Raw genomic sequence first — 12,797 nt, 5'->3', positions numbered from 1 at the left:
GTTGATGACATATATGCCCATTGTAGATTTTTGCAGGTCTCTTAGGATGTCATCTCCATTAATGTCCTGTAGATTTCAATATAACAGGAGAAAAAAGAAAGCATGTATTCATGCAATTATTTTAATGTTAATAACATACACTTTCTCAAATACCTATCAATCCCTAAAGATAAGTCTGGTGATATTGTGTATATCTCTTCCTATCAAGTCTTTTTGCAGAGCCAAACTGATAAAGAATGTCTCCTACTAACAAGTATTATGTATGTACCAAAGCCTTATATATACACTCAGTTGTCAGTTTCTTTGGTACATTTAGCTAAAAGCAATGCAGTTTAATACAATGGTTATGAAATACTATTTTCATTATGGTTATAATGTTTAATTTTTATTCAAACTTTCAAAGAGGTGGTAATTCAGCTGTATCATAATTTTGGAGGCTGCAGTTCATGGTGCTGTTAAATTATACTGGATTTACTTACATGCGTTTCTATTATTTTGACCACCCCACTTATATCAATGAAGCTAGGCTAAATAACAGAAGCACCTCTCTTTATGACACTGTGAAAGCTATTTTTTCTACCTATTCAAGAGTTTTGAACCAAAGTTATTGGTGCTGACACAACAGCTTGTAATGATTAGTGGGCAAGTGACATTAAATCATAAAACATTTTCTTAATAGAAAACATGTACATGTGACACTGACTTACCACATACTCCTGAACAAGATGCCCATCATCCTCACCTGAATAGATGCAAAGTGCTTTGAGGACTGCTGTCCTTTTACGGTTAATGTAATGTAAGCTGTGCTTACAACTTTTATGCGACTTGAATGTGCTGTACACGTTGGATTTGTGTTGACAGCCTTTAAACATACAAGTGACTACCTCATTGTTTTTCAGATGATGACTTAGGTGCACAAAATAGTCACGTTCTGTTCCAAATTCACTACGGCCACATACATGACAGGAGAATGTTGTAACTATATCAGAGTGCGTTAAGGTATTGGTGTGATTCCTCAACAAGCGTGTCAAGAGTGAATTCCAAGTCTTATAAATACATGAACAATCAGGATATACACATTTAATACGATGGCCTTTTCCAAAACGACCACATTTTAGTCTGTAATGTTTAAGAAGTTCTGATCGCCTAGGCCCTAGACACTTCAGTGCCACAGTCTTTAACTGCCACATAAACTAGACAAACAACAAAGAGAGAAAAGGGACAAAAAATGAAACATTAGTGATGATCTCTGGGGCACGGAGATCCGCATCACCTTTGATTACATAAAGCTGTACACAGTGAAATAAATACAATCTGTTCAGTGTAACATATACTTTTGATCATGATGGAATCTCATATGATGCTGAGTAAACAGAACTAAAATCCCAACAGTTCACTCAAAACATGAAGAGTTAGGCTGTCTATGCATGACCTGTGGCAGGTTGACTCTGTGCTGCAATTAGTCATTATTATACTATAGGAAAACCAAAGACACAGAACCACATCTAGCAAGAAGCTGAAAGATGAAGAAAGTGAAAGAAATGTGTACCAGTACTTTTTTCAGGATGAATGTAACAGCTCTTCATTGTGAATTATAAGATGACAACCTACCGGTGTTAAGCTCCTCCTTCTTCCCTATATATTTTCCCTTGAGCTTAGCTTTTTTGCATGGTCATTTACCGTACCATAATCATGGTACCAGTAAAGAAAGGAAAAATGGATACCACATAATTAGCTGTTGCAGATCTGTGCAGTTGTGGTTTAAATCATTGTTTAAATTGAATGACTGTTGAAATACTGCTGCCATCAGTATAGCTTTTAAGCATTTGTTAAAGGCACTTACCAAAACAATATGGGGTCCAAAAAGTTCTGTTCCACACCACACCAAGATCAGACATGAGAAGAACCTGCAGTTAAAATAAATTAAAAATGAACAGGAATTAGCTAAATGGCAAGCCTGTTGGCAAAGAAATTGTAGTTGTCCAATAATGACCAAAACTTGTATCTACACAGAACACGTGCCTGTGGCTCAGATCAGATCACTACAAACTTATTTGTGAAGATGTTAAGTGCAAATTTTCATTATTTTACATATTAAATATGCAACAAATGCCAGTTTAGGAGAGAACAGACTTAATTTTCAGTAATAATTTAACAACTTATTTCTTAATTCACTGGTGGAATATTTTCTAGAGAGTGTGATATTTCTCTGATGAGTGATTATGAAATCACGTTGCAGCATTCAGAAATTATGCTTTCAAAGCTGAGCTAATCACAAAGACAAAATACTCGTAGTACTCCGGTTTCATAGTACATTAGAATTTCTGATGAAAGCAGAGCACAAAACAGAACTAAAAAATGTTAGCCTACTAACTGATTTAGGATTAACTTATCCCTGTTTTATTCTGCCTTGACTGGTGTTTCCACTTGACTCAGTGTCTGTGCTTCTCAATCCATTCAGAGCTGCCTCTCCTCAACGTGGCAGAACTAGTTACTATGAACTGAGAAATTTTTCTCACTCATTTCAACAGACTTAGTTTCTCTGAGCCTTTTGGCCTCGCCTTCACGTTTTGAGCTTTGCTATTCATCATGACATGTTGCAACAAGTGCATCGCAGCGCTTACATTAAGTTAACCCGGCCTTGGTACCAGAGAGAGCATCCTAAGCAACACGTCATGATGATGATGATATACTGTTAACGGCGCTGAGCTGAGGGGAGTCAGTTGTACCAGCGTCCGTCTTGTAAACAGTTGATATTAGTTAGTGTTCATGTGTGTACATAGTTGCGTGTGTTTTGTATTGTCTGGAGCGTCTTTGTTAAGACTGCTAGCGAAAGACACAATCACGTACGCGTCGAATATTAGAAGAGCACGTTCCTTTTACCCCGCAGTGCCTGCCTCCCGCACCAGTTTGATTCTAGTAGTAGCTCCATGGAGGGGGGACGCTACAAAATATACCAAGATCATTCATTTCGCATCATGTTAGCTATTTTTTGTGATAATGCTGCATGCCTAACTGACATCATCTGAACCACTTGTCCCATACGGGGTCGCGGGTAGCCGGAGCCTAACCCGGCAACACAGGGCGTAAGGCTGGATGTGGCATTCATAGTGTGGTGAGGAGTGGGGAGGCTTTCAGTGCATCAGGTATTGTATGTATATAGGTTTAAATAGGCAATCATTTCGGGGTCTGGAACGGATTAATCCAGTCTACATTATTTCTTATGGGAAAAATTGATTCAGAACTCGAACTCTCTTGTGGAACGATTTAAGTTCGAATTCCAAGCTTCCACTGTAATTGTTTTTGAACACGTAGACTTGTGTTCACAGTGGCTTCCTATACTTTTTCAATATGTATATTTTACAGTTTTATTAGAGTTGTCAGTTATTACTCAAGTATTTTCCTATGCATATCTTCCAGTTGGTTACTTCCCTATTAAATATTTGAATGATTCGGTAAATACAGAAGCTAAGTGTGGGAGTGTTCTTGTGCTTTGATGTTTTGCCACGTGATTTTTGATTGACGGTGACAACGGGCCAATTAGAGTGGAAAATGGGAAGCCGCGGGAAAGTTTTCAGTTTGAAACACACTCTGCGAATGTATCACTGTTCTTCAGGTACGTCTTATGTTAAAAAAAAATTTATAGAGGAATTAACAAGAACAATAGTTAGTGGTCTCTTAAGAAATTAGGTTTGTTAATACGTTAGTGTATTATTTTTTCCCAGGTCTGCATCATCATGGGTAAGAAGACAAGTAAGATTGTGAGGGCCACTATTGGGATATATAAAAAAAAAAAACACAAATTATTGAGAAGTATGAGAGACAGAGAGGTTGTCGCACAGCTGGTCTTGTCCTTGAATATAGAATGCCAAAATCGACCATCTATACAATTTTGGTCAGGAAAGGATTAAAGCGGCAGATGTTGCAACAGGCATAAAATCTATTAGTCGAGCCGAAGACCTGAGGTGACTGAGAAAGTAGAAAAAACTCCTTTTAACGTGGTTTAACTAGAAACAGTTAGAGGGCGTATTTGTAACACAGGCAACAATTTGTGAGAAGGTACGAGCTTTTTATGAGGAAGTCGTTAAAGACGCCCCTGGAACGAGTGATCCTATTTAGTGAGCCTTTCAAGGCCAGTAGGGGATGGTTTGAGACATTTAAATGCCAAAGTGGCATTCATAGTGTGGTGAGCCGTGGGAGGCTTCCACTGTATGTATGTATGTATGTATGTGTTTAAATAGGCAATCATTGGGGGTCTGGATCGGATTAATCCCCATTATTTCTTCTTATGGGAAAAATTTATTCAGAACTCAAACACCTTTTCTGGAATTAATTAAGTTTGAGTTTTGAGCTTTCCGTAATTGTTTTTCAGCACGTGTAGAATTGTGTATTACAGTCACAGTGACTTCCTATACTTTTTCAATATGTATGTCTTAGTTTTTTTTAGAGTTAATTATTGCTAATGTTTTTATCTTATTATTAAGCCTGTCTAATAGACTAATGTATCAAGAGATTTCAGATTAAGGTAGTAAACACACCTGCCCCTCAGAGCTCTGCATTTCCTGTCTTCTACTAGGTCCCTTCTCCAACAGCAACAGAATGAATGAAGAGGTTGGTGTTTTCTGCATTCTCCTAATAAATCTCTTTATTATAAAGGGAATTTGTCCATTTAAATTTACCCATTTGATTGCAGAGTGACTCAGTGATATTGACTGACTGATTAGTTTTGTTTTAGTGTTTCTGATGATTAACTGATTTACATTTATTCAGCAGATGCTTTTCTCCAAAGTGACTTCCAGTGAACTCTATGTAGTGTTATGAGCCCACCCCCCCCCCTTATTTGCAAAGGTGACTTACACTGCTAGATACACTACTTACAATGGGTCACTCATCCATACATCAGTGGAACACGAACACACACTCTGTTACTCACACACTATGGGGGAACTTGAACCACATGTCTTTGGACTGTGGGAGGTAACCCACGCAGATACAGGGAGAACATGTAATCTCTACGCAGACTGAGTTGGGCTCAAACCCATGTCCTCTCGCACCACTCAGGTGCTGTGACACATTAGCGCTATTCGCTGTGTCACTGTGCTGCTATAGCTGGTGTTAATTTTTCATGAGAGGAAGTTTATCAGGAGGTATCTTTCTTGATTAAAACTGTGTAAATCATGTTTTTATATTCTCGGAATTCATCGTGCCTCCCTGTGTTCTCTGTGAAGATGACTCTCGCCAGCAACACTGAGAGCAGCGCGAGCAGCGCCGAGCAGCCTGCACAGGTGAGTTTCGATCGGCTCCATGTCTTGTTGGAATGGTACACCAGAAGCAGTGACATCTGTCACAGTAGAGCCATGTTCACATCCTCTGTCACTCTTGTGTGAAAGAAACTGCGGAAAATTGATGTGGACCCTGGTAAAAGGAAGCAGGCAATCAGCATGGTTGGGACACGCCAGCGTCCAGCAGCTGTGTCTGAATGGGGTGCAAGTGAGTCCAATTATTTTCTTTCCTAATTGTTGCCTATTGAATGATACTTGACAGTTGTTGTGTGGATCAGTCTGGAATTTGATGATTGCGTTTTCCCTTTTTTCTTAAGATCAGTTATTCAAGTACTACAATTCTTGTTTTCTATCTGTTAATTAAACCCTTTCAGGCGACTGGAGCAGCAGCTGTAGCCGCTGGATGTTCAAGAGCGAGTTGCTTTGGACACATTTGTTAATCAGACTTTAAAATTGCCTTCTGATGAAGTGTTCCATCCAAGGTGTACTCTACTTCATGCCCTGTGGTTCTAGGATGGATTCTGAACTGCTGTGGTCCTGCATTGTAGGTGTAGCTATTGAGAATGGATGTATGGAATTTTGAGTAACTTGGTCTTCCATTTGATTTATTCTTTTCTTTTTGAATTGTATTGGCTGCAAAGCATCCAATTGCCTCTGTCCCAGGTAACTTGTGATGTGGAACCTTCTGGTTCTAAATGTATAAGGCATTGTGAGACTATTATTAACCATTATTTTGCTGACTTTCAGTGTATGTTAGTGTAACATTACCTGGAAGTAATTAACCTGCAAGGGGGGCATGGTGGCGCAGTGGGTAGGACCGGGTCCTGCTCTCCGGTGGGTCTGGGGTTCAAGTCCTGCTTGGGGTGCCTTGTGATGGACTGGCATCCCGTTCTGGGTGTGTTCCCTCCCCGCGGCTCTGGCTCCCCGCGACCCCCGTATGGGACCAGCGGTTCAGACTGTGTGTGTGTGTGTGTGTGTGTGTGTGTGTGTGTGTGTGTGTGTGTGTGAGATTAACCCGCTTCAACCAAGTGTCAGTCTTGTGTAATAGAAGAATGTATAAATTGAAGAAGTAAAGGAACTAGACATTGAAAAAGGTTGTTTATGCTCCAGATTCTTCTGGAGTAGTTTAAATGTGTCTGGCACTTGATTGCAAATGCTGTCTTCAGCACCCGCAGCAGGAAAAACGGGCTCACGACGGCCAACTTAGGATCTAAAGGGCAGAGTGAGCGACATGAAGAACAAGGTCCAAGCCTATCAGAACTGCCTGAAAACAACCACTCAGGAGAACCAGAACCTGAAAGACTCGTTGGCCAGAGCTCAGGAGCGGGAGCAGAAGTTAGATGTAGAGGTCTACACGTTGAAACAACTGAGGTGTGAAGATGGTTATTTATTTCTTGGCTCCTGTTTCCATCTAATAACTTTCTATATGATTTGAAAGGCTCACATTAAAGTTACACATTTTAAAGTCCATATTTACAATTTCAGAGCATGCTTGCTTTATGTTGCAGCCAATATGTGGCTGATCTGTCCAGAGTAAGAGAACAACTAGAAGAGATCGCCAGTGAGAAGAACTCGCTCACAAGGAAATTCAACACTTTGCGTGAGGAGCATGACACGTTGCTTAGCCTGAAGCAGAGCTTGGAATCTGAACTCCAAAATGTACAGGTAATGGTCACGCTTGGATGCTGTTAAGAATTTGGCAAGGGAACAAACTGGAGTAGTAGCTTGTTGTCAGAACAAAATCACTTGTCTTTGGATACATTTTGAGTCATGTAGGCTGCATGAAGCAAAGCTCTGCAGTGCTTCATCATCTTCATTATACACTTGTTCTGATTTTTATTTTTTTCCTCCCCTCTCTGTGTCAGACTGAGCTCTCTGTCCAGGGCTCCATACTGTCTTGCTATCAGGCCAGTCTAAATGAGGCAAAGGTGTCCCACCAGTCAGAACAACTGTACAGGGGTGAGATGGCGCGCAGGAGCTCAACGTGAGTTATAGCCTTGCCAGTGTCTACAAGTAAGCTAAATGGGTATTGGTTGTGATTTGAAGAAGAAACTAATTCCTCCTGTCTTTGTAGGGTAACATTCGAGTTTTCTGTAGAGTACGTCCCCTACTGACTCCTGATCAGTCAACCATGGCACACATTGAGCTCCCTGCTCATGATTAGAGCCTTAAACTGGCTAAAACTGAAGTAATTATTTCTTTTTACATTGTGCATGTTTTTGCTTTAAAGCTCAAATCACTTAAGTTTTTGTAAATATTGTACATTGTGTTTTAATTATGTTAATGCACAGTCTCGCACAGGTCAGAAGAATGACACCCAGAAGAGCTATAACTTCAGTTTTGACAAGGTGTTTGGGCCACATGCCACTCAGAAGGAAGTCTTCAAGGAGATCTCCTTGCTCATCCAGTCTGCTCTGGATGTCTACAATGTCTGCTGCTTTGCCTATTGCCAAGCGGGAAGTAGGAAGACATACACAATGGAGGGTGGAGAGTTGGAGACATGGGGAGTTATCCATAGAGCAGTCCAGCGATTTTTTTATTTATTTTTTTTTTCCCAGAACAGCCAGTGTTCTCAAAGAACAGGGCTGGCAGGTACTCTATTCATCAGGCGCTCTTAAAATATGATTTAAAATCTGCACAGGCATTTTGATACCAATTTTATAACAATACACCTGAAGATTAATATGTACGGATGCAGAGTGCTTTAAAGTGCAATTCTTTTCAATTCCAGATTGATTGAATGCGCCCCCCCCCCCCCCCCCCCTTTTTCTCCTTATCATTACACATTTGTTGCAAGCTTTGTGGAGATCTACAATGAGATGCTCAGGGATCTTCTGTACATGGGCAAGCCTAACAAGAGGCCAGAGCATGAGATCAAGAAAATCTCTGCAACCGAAATCACTGTCACCAATCTGACCTACCAGAAAGTGACAACTGAGGATGAGGTTTACTTTGTATACTTTGCTAAGAATTTGTTGAAACACTGTTTAATTTGTGTATCAGTGAATTTTTTCACTAATATGTGTACACTTTGTTCCATGCGTCACCTCTCCTAGGTGCGCACCCTCATCGAGCTGGCCAACAGGAACCGTTCCACTGCTCGTACCAACATGAACGATTACTCCTCCCGCTCTCATTGTGTTTCAGTTGGACATCGAGGGCGAAAATGCTGACAGAGGTCTAAAGAGCAAATGTGAGGCTTGTTCTTCTGGACTTTGTAATACCAAATACGTACCTTTGATTACATATCTGTCTGTGGAAAGGTTTTATGTATAAAGTTTTCAGTTCTTTAAATATGCTGGCTCTTCCACTTACAAACACAAAGTTTATTCTGATGCCAGTCTGTTGCAGAGTATTGTTTTTATGTTTTATTTTCAAGCTACATTTAAATTATTGAAGATTATTTCTGCCCAGAGTATTCAGTTCTAATTGTTCGCCAATTCATCCCATAAACGTACAGCATGTGGAAAATTATTTTAATATTTGTAAATGGAATTCATGTTCAACTGGTTGTCTTCAGCCTCCCTGTGCCTGATTGACCTGGCTGGCAGTGAGAGGGTCCAGAAATCTCAGTCCCAAGGAGAGAGGTTTAAGGAGATGATTGCCATTAATAACTCCCTCACCAGTCTTGGGATGGTGATCACTGCACTTGCTAACAAAGTGGGTGTCTGTTCAGTTTTACTGTATTGGCTGTGTTTGACAACAGGCTGTTTGTGACCATCATTACTCACTGTGTCTGATGGTAGAATTCCATTAACATCCTTACTACTATTTGATTATAGGACAGCTTCATACCTTATAGAAACTCAAAGCTTACATACTTGCTGCAGCATTACTTGGGAGGAAATGGCAAGATGTAAGTTGTCTTCCAGTTGTCTGAACTTAAGTTTTGAAAGTATTGTTTGAAAAGAGCAAAGTCTGTCACACCAGTAAATGTTGTCTAAACTAAATGAGTACACCTTGCAGCCCATCTGTTTCACGGGTAGTTTGAGCAGGAAAAATAACATCATGGAACTTCTGACTACATGTCAGTACTCGGATTACCTCTTGCAAATTAATGCACAAAAATGCATTTTGGACATTACTAGTAACACCACTAATAACTTTTGATGTTCATTCTTCATTCAATTGTTGACCTTTTATTATTTTAGTTTTTTTTATTTTTTATTTTTTTTTTTATACATTTGGGTTTAATAGTATTTATAAAGTACATTCTTTTTCTTTTAGGCTCATGTTCGTCAACATTTCCCCTGAGGAAGACAGCTTTGGGGAGTCTTTAAACTCCTTTCGATTTGCCAGCAAGGTCAGTATTTTACTGTGTTAAACTGCAGTTTCATTCACTGCACTTTCAATACTGGTGTGTCATGTTAATCAGTATGAGTTGGAATTGGAGGATAACTATTTTTAAATTAAATGAGAACTTCACATGCATATCTATGTGGTACTTACTTTAAATATATAAATGATAGTTGTTTTTAAGAGAAAATGTGGTTTATATTACTTTCTTGCAGGTGAATGAATGTGTCATCGGTACAGCATCTGTCAACAGAAAATTAGCACTGGCATTTACAGAGGAGAAAAGTATGCTGAAATGCAACGCTCCTTAAAATATTTGCCTACTTAGCACATTGATGGCTTTTTATAGTTAATGAATAACAGGCAAATAGGTTAATCATTTGTCTTTTTTGATTATTGGAATGCTTAAATTTTTCTTGTAGCTCCTTGTGCCCTTTTATGTACTGCAGACTCATTTTTAAATAAAATAGAAATCTTAACCTGTTCTCAATTATTTGGTAGATAGTTATCTAGACTGAATTAAAACAGGTGCTTTGTACCTACTAGATGGGGTAAAGGTGCACTTAAATATACATAATGTCCACAAGATTCACGATTTGGTAATGCACACAAAGATTTTAAAATATTTCCAGTTCATCAGGTTGTGCCACACAGGCTCTAGAGACTAACTAAACAATTCCACCTGCTGCAGGTTATTTCCACAGAAAAGCCACATGGGTTTAAACTGACAATAAGTTAACAAAAAATACAACAATAAAGCAGAAAATGCTGAGTGGGGGGGGGGCTACGACACCGGGGATTCGGACCCCAGACAGTCACATCCGTACTACAAGTAAGTTAATTTATTTGTGCGTGTTAATCACTTAGTAATTAACAGAAATGTAATTGAAAACAGGCTGTGACAAATATCCAGATGCGCACTTGGACTCCTGTGGTGTGGGACAGGAGTCCAAGTCCCCTCCCCCTCCAGCCTTACACCCTGTGTTTCTGGGTTGGGCTCTGGCTCCCCGGGACCCCGTATGGGACGAGTCCTAAGCCATCCTGTCCCCGTGCCTTTTCCAGCCCTGATGTCTGTGTCGGTGGAGCAAGGCTGCAGTAGCAGCAGTGTCTCTAGTGCCCCTGCCTGCTCGGTGGTGCAGGTGTCTTTTCCCAGCGTACACACGACTGTGCTGGAAAGTCTGAACTGGCAGCGTGAGGAGGGACAGATGTGTGACCTGTCCATCCAGGTGCAGGGCCAAGTTTTCTGGGCACACAGATGTGTGCTGGCTGCTTCGTCACCCTACTGTCGTGACCAGGTCTGTAAAAGATTGTTTCAGGGTTTTTACTTCTCTTATGTTAACACCTTACACAGATTGCACTCTGGTTTTTCTGTATTAAATGGCCAAAATTTCACTTTAATAGACATTTAGTGCTGCACACTCTTATGTACATTTTTCAAAGAAAAAAAAAAAAAACTTTTTCCAGGTGCTGCTGAAAAACATGTCTACTGTATCCATCCCAGCCGTTGTGGACCCCCGGGCCTTTGAGAGTGTTCTAAGCTGTGCCTACACTGATCAGCTGCGCATGCTACGAGAGGACATCGTCAACTACCTCACCATGGGGAGTGTGCTGCAGATGTGGCACATCGTGGACAAGTGCACCGAGCTCCCTAAGGAAGGTTGGGGGGGACTACTGGAACACAGGGTGGAGGTGCTCAGTGCAATCCCGGGTGCAGCAGCAGCAGTGGGCGAGAGCCTGGGGCAGGAGCACAATCCGGTGAAGCCCACTCTGAAGTCCTGCCCCCAGCCGCCCCGTTCTGAATGAGAGCCAGTCCCCCAGCAGCACCAACTATTTCAGCCCCAGAGAGGACTATGACCAAGGTGAATTCCTGAGGAAGGTAGAAAGGACGACATTTGATGATCAGAAGTTCCAGGTTGTCTGTGCAGGAGCAAGTGTAGCAATGCTTGTATTGTCGCACCAGCTGCTGTTCACCATTAAATACACTCCCCCTCTCCTTGACTTCCCCGACTCCAGTGTTCTGTCCATGTAGTAAACCGTGAACTCGTCTGGTACCGCTGGGGTCAGCCATGTCTCCATGAAGCAGAGGAGGTTGCAGTCTGGAATATCTCTCTGGAACTTAACCCGGGCTCTGAGGTCGTCAAGCTTGTTGTCCAGAGGCTGGACGTTGGCTAGCAGGATACTAGGCAGGGGAGTGCGGTGTGCGCGAGCCCTCAGCCTGTTTCTGACACCGGCTCGTTTTTCCTGGGGGGTCTCCGCCGCAGGTCACGTCCTTTGTTCGTTCTCTGAATCTCAGCTGGCCAGCTGGGATCTGGTGTTACAAAAGTCATATGGTGAGTGGCGTGGGTACCAATAGAAATAAGAGTATTTCTATCGTAGCTGATAGTGCCCATGATAATGTGAAAAGGTGGTTAAAGTAAGATAAAGTACTAAAATAAGTAAAAACAAAGAAAGTATAGTCGGCGCAGCCATGGTTCAGTTATTAGTGTGGCCTTGCAGCCTCAACACTGGGTGTATTACATATTCTTGCAAGCAATTACTACACACAATCCCTTATTCATAGTTAAAGGTGAATAAAGAGCCTTACAAAAAAGTCAAATGAACAATTGATGAAATTTTCTCACATTAGCTGCATAGTAGTGTCCATCTTAGCCATGATGGCATCTGGCTAAATGGCAAATAACAGACCTGGACAAAAAATAAAATGCTAACGTACTAACAAACCCAATTTCTTAAGAGGACACTAAATATCGTTTAGGCTTGAGCAAACCGATTTGTCTCTCCCCGGCCTACTGCTAGCAAATCTCCAATCCCTCAAACAAACTGGACTAACTCAGAACCAGGATCACATCACAACGTGAAAGGCTCACTACAATCACCACTCGTTCCAGGGGTGTCTAACAACGTCATCATATAGAACTCCTGCCTTTTTGCAGATTGTTGCCTGTGACATATTTTCTCCAGCTAATCGTTTTTCATTTAGCCATACTAAAAGCAGTTTTTCAACCTAACTGGGGTCTTTTCTTTTTACATGTGTTTTGTGGACTTGGAAAAGGCCTATGACCGTGTTCCCCGGGAAATTCTGTGGGAGGTGCTTCAGGAGTATGGGGTACCGGGGCCACTACTGCGGGCCATTCGGTCCTTGTACATACGGAGCGAAAGCTGTGTCCGCATACTTGGCATTAAGTCAGGCCTGTTCAGTGTGGGTGTTGGACTCCGCCA

General features: G+C 41.2%; 1 pseudogene; it reads left to right on the top strand.

Annotated features, from left to right (window-relative positions):
• The first annotated feature begins 5,228 nt into the window (after positions 1-5,228).
• LOC108922272 (carboxy-terminal kinesin 2-like) lies at positions 5,229-11,381 on the top strand (annotated as a pseudogene).
• The last annotated feature ends 1,416 nt before the right edge of the window (positions 11,382-12,797 follow it).

The sequence above is a fragment of the Scleropages formosus genome, chromosome 1 (genome assembly GCF_900964775.1).
Source record: "Scleropages formosus chromosome 1, fSclFor1.1, whole genome shotgun sequence".
NCBI lineage: Eukaryota > Metazoa > Chordata > Actinopteri > Osteoglossiformes > Osteoglossidae > Scleropages > Scleropages formosus.
The sequence above is the reverse complement of the archived record's forward strand: the minus strand, read 5'-3'. Positions and strand labels throughout refer to the sequence as shown.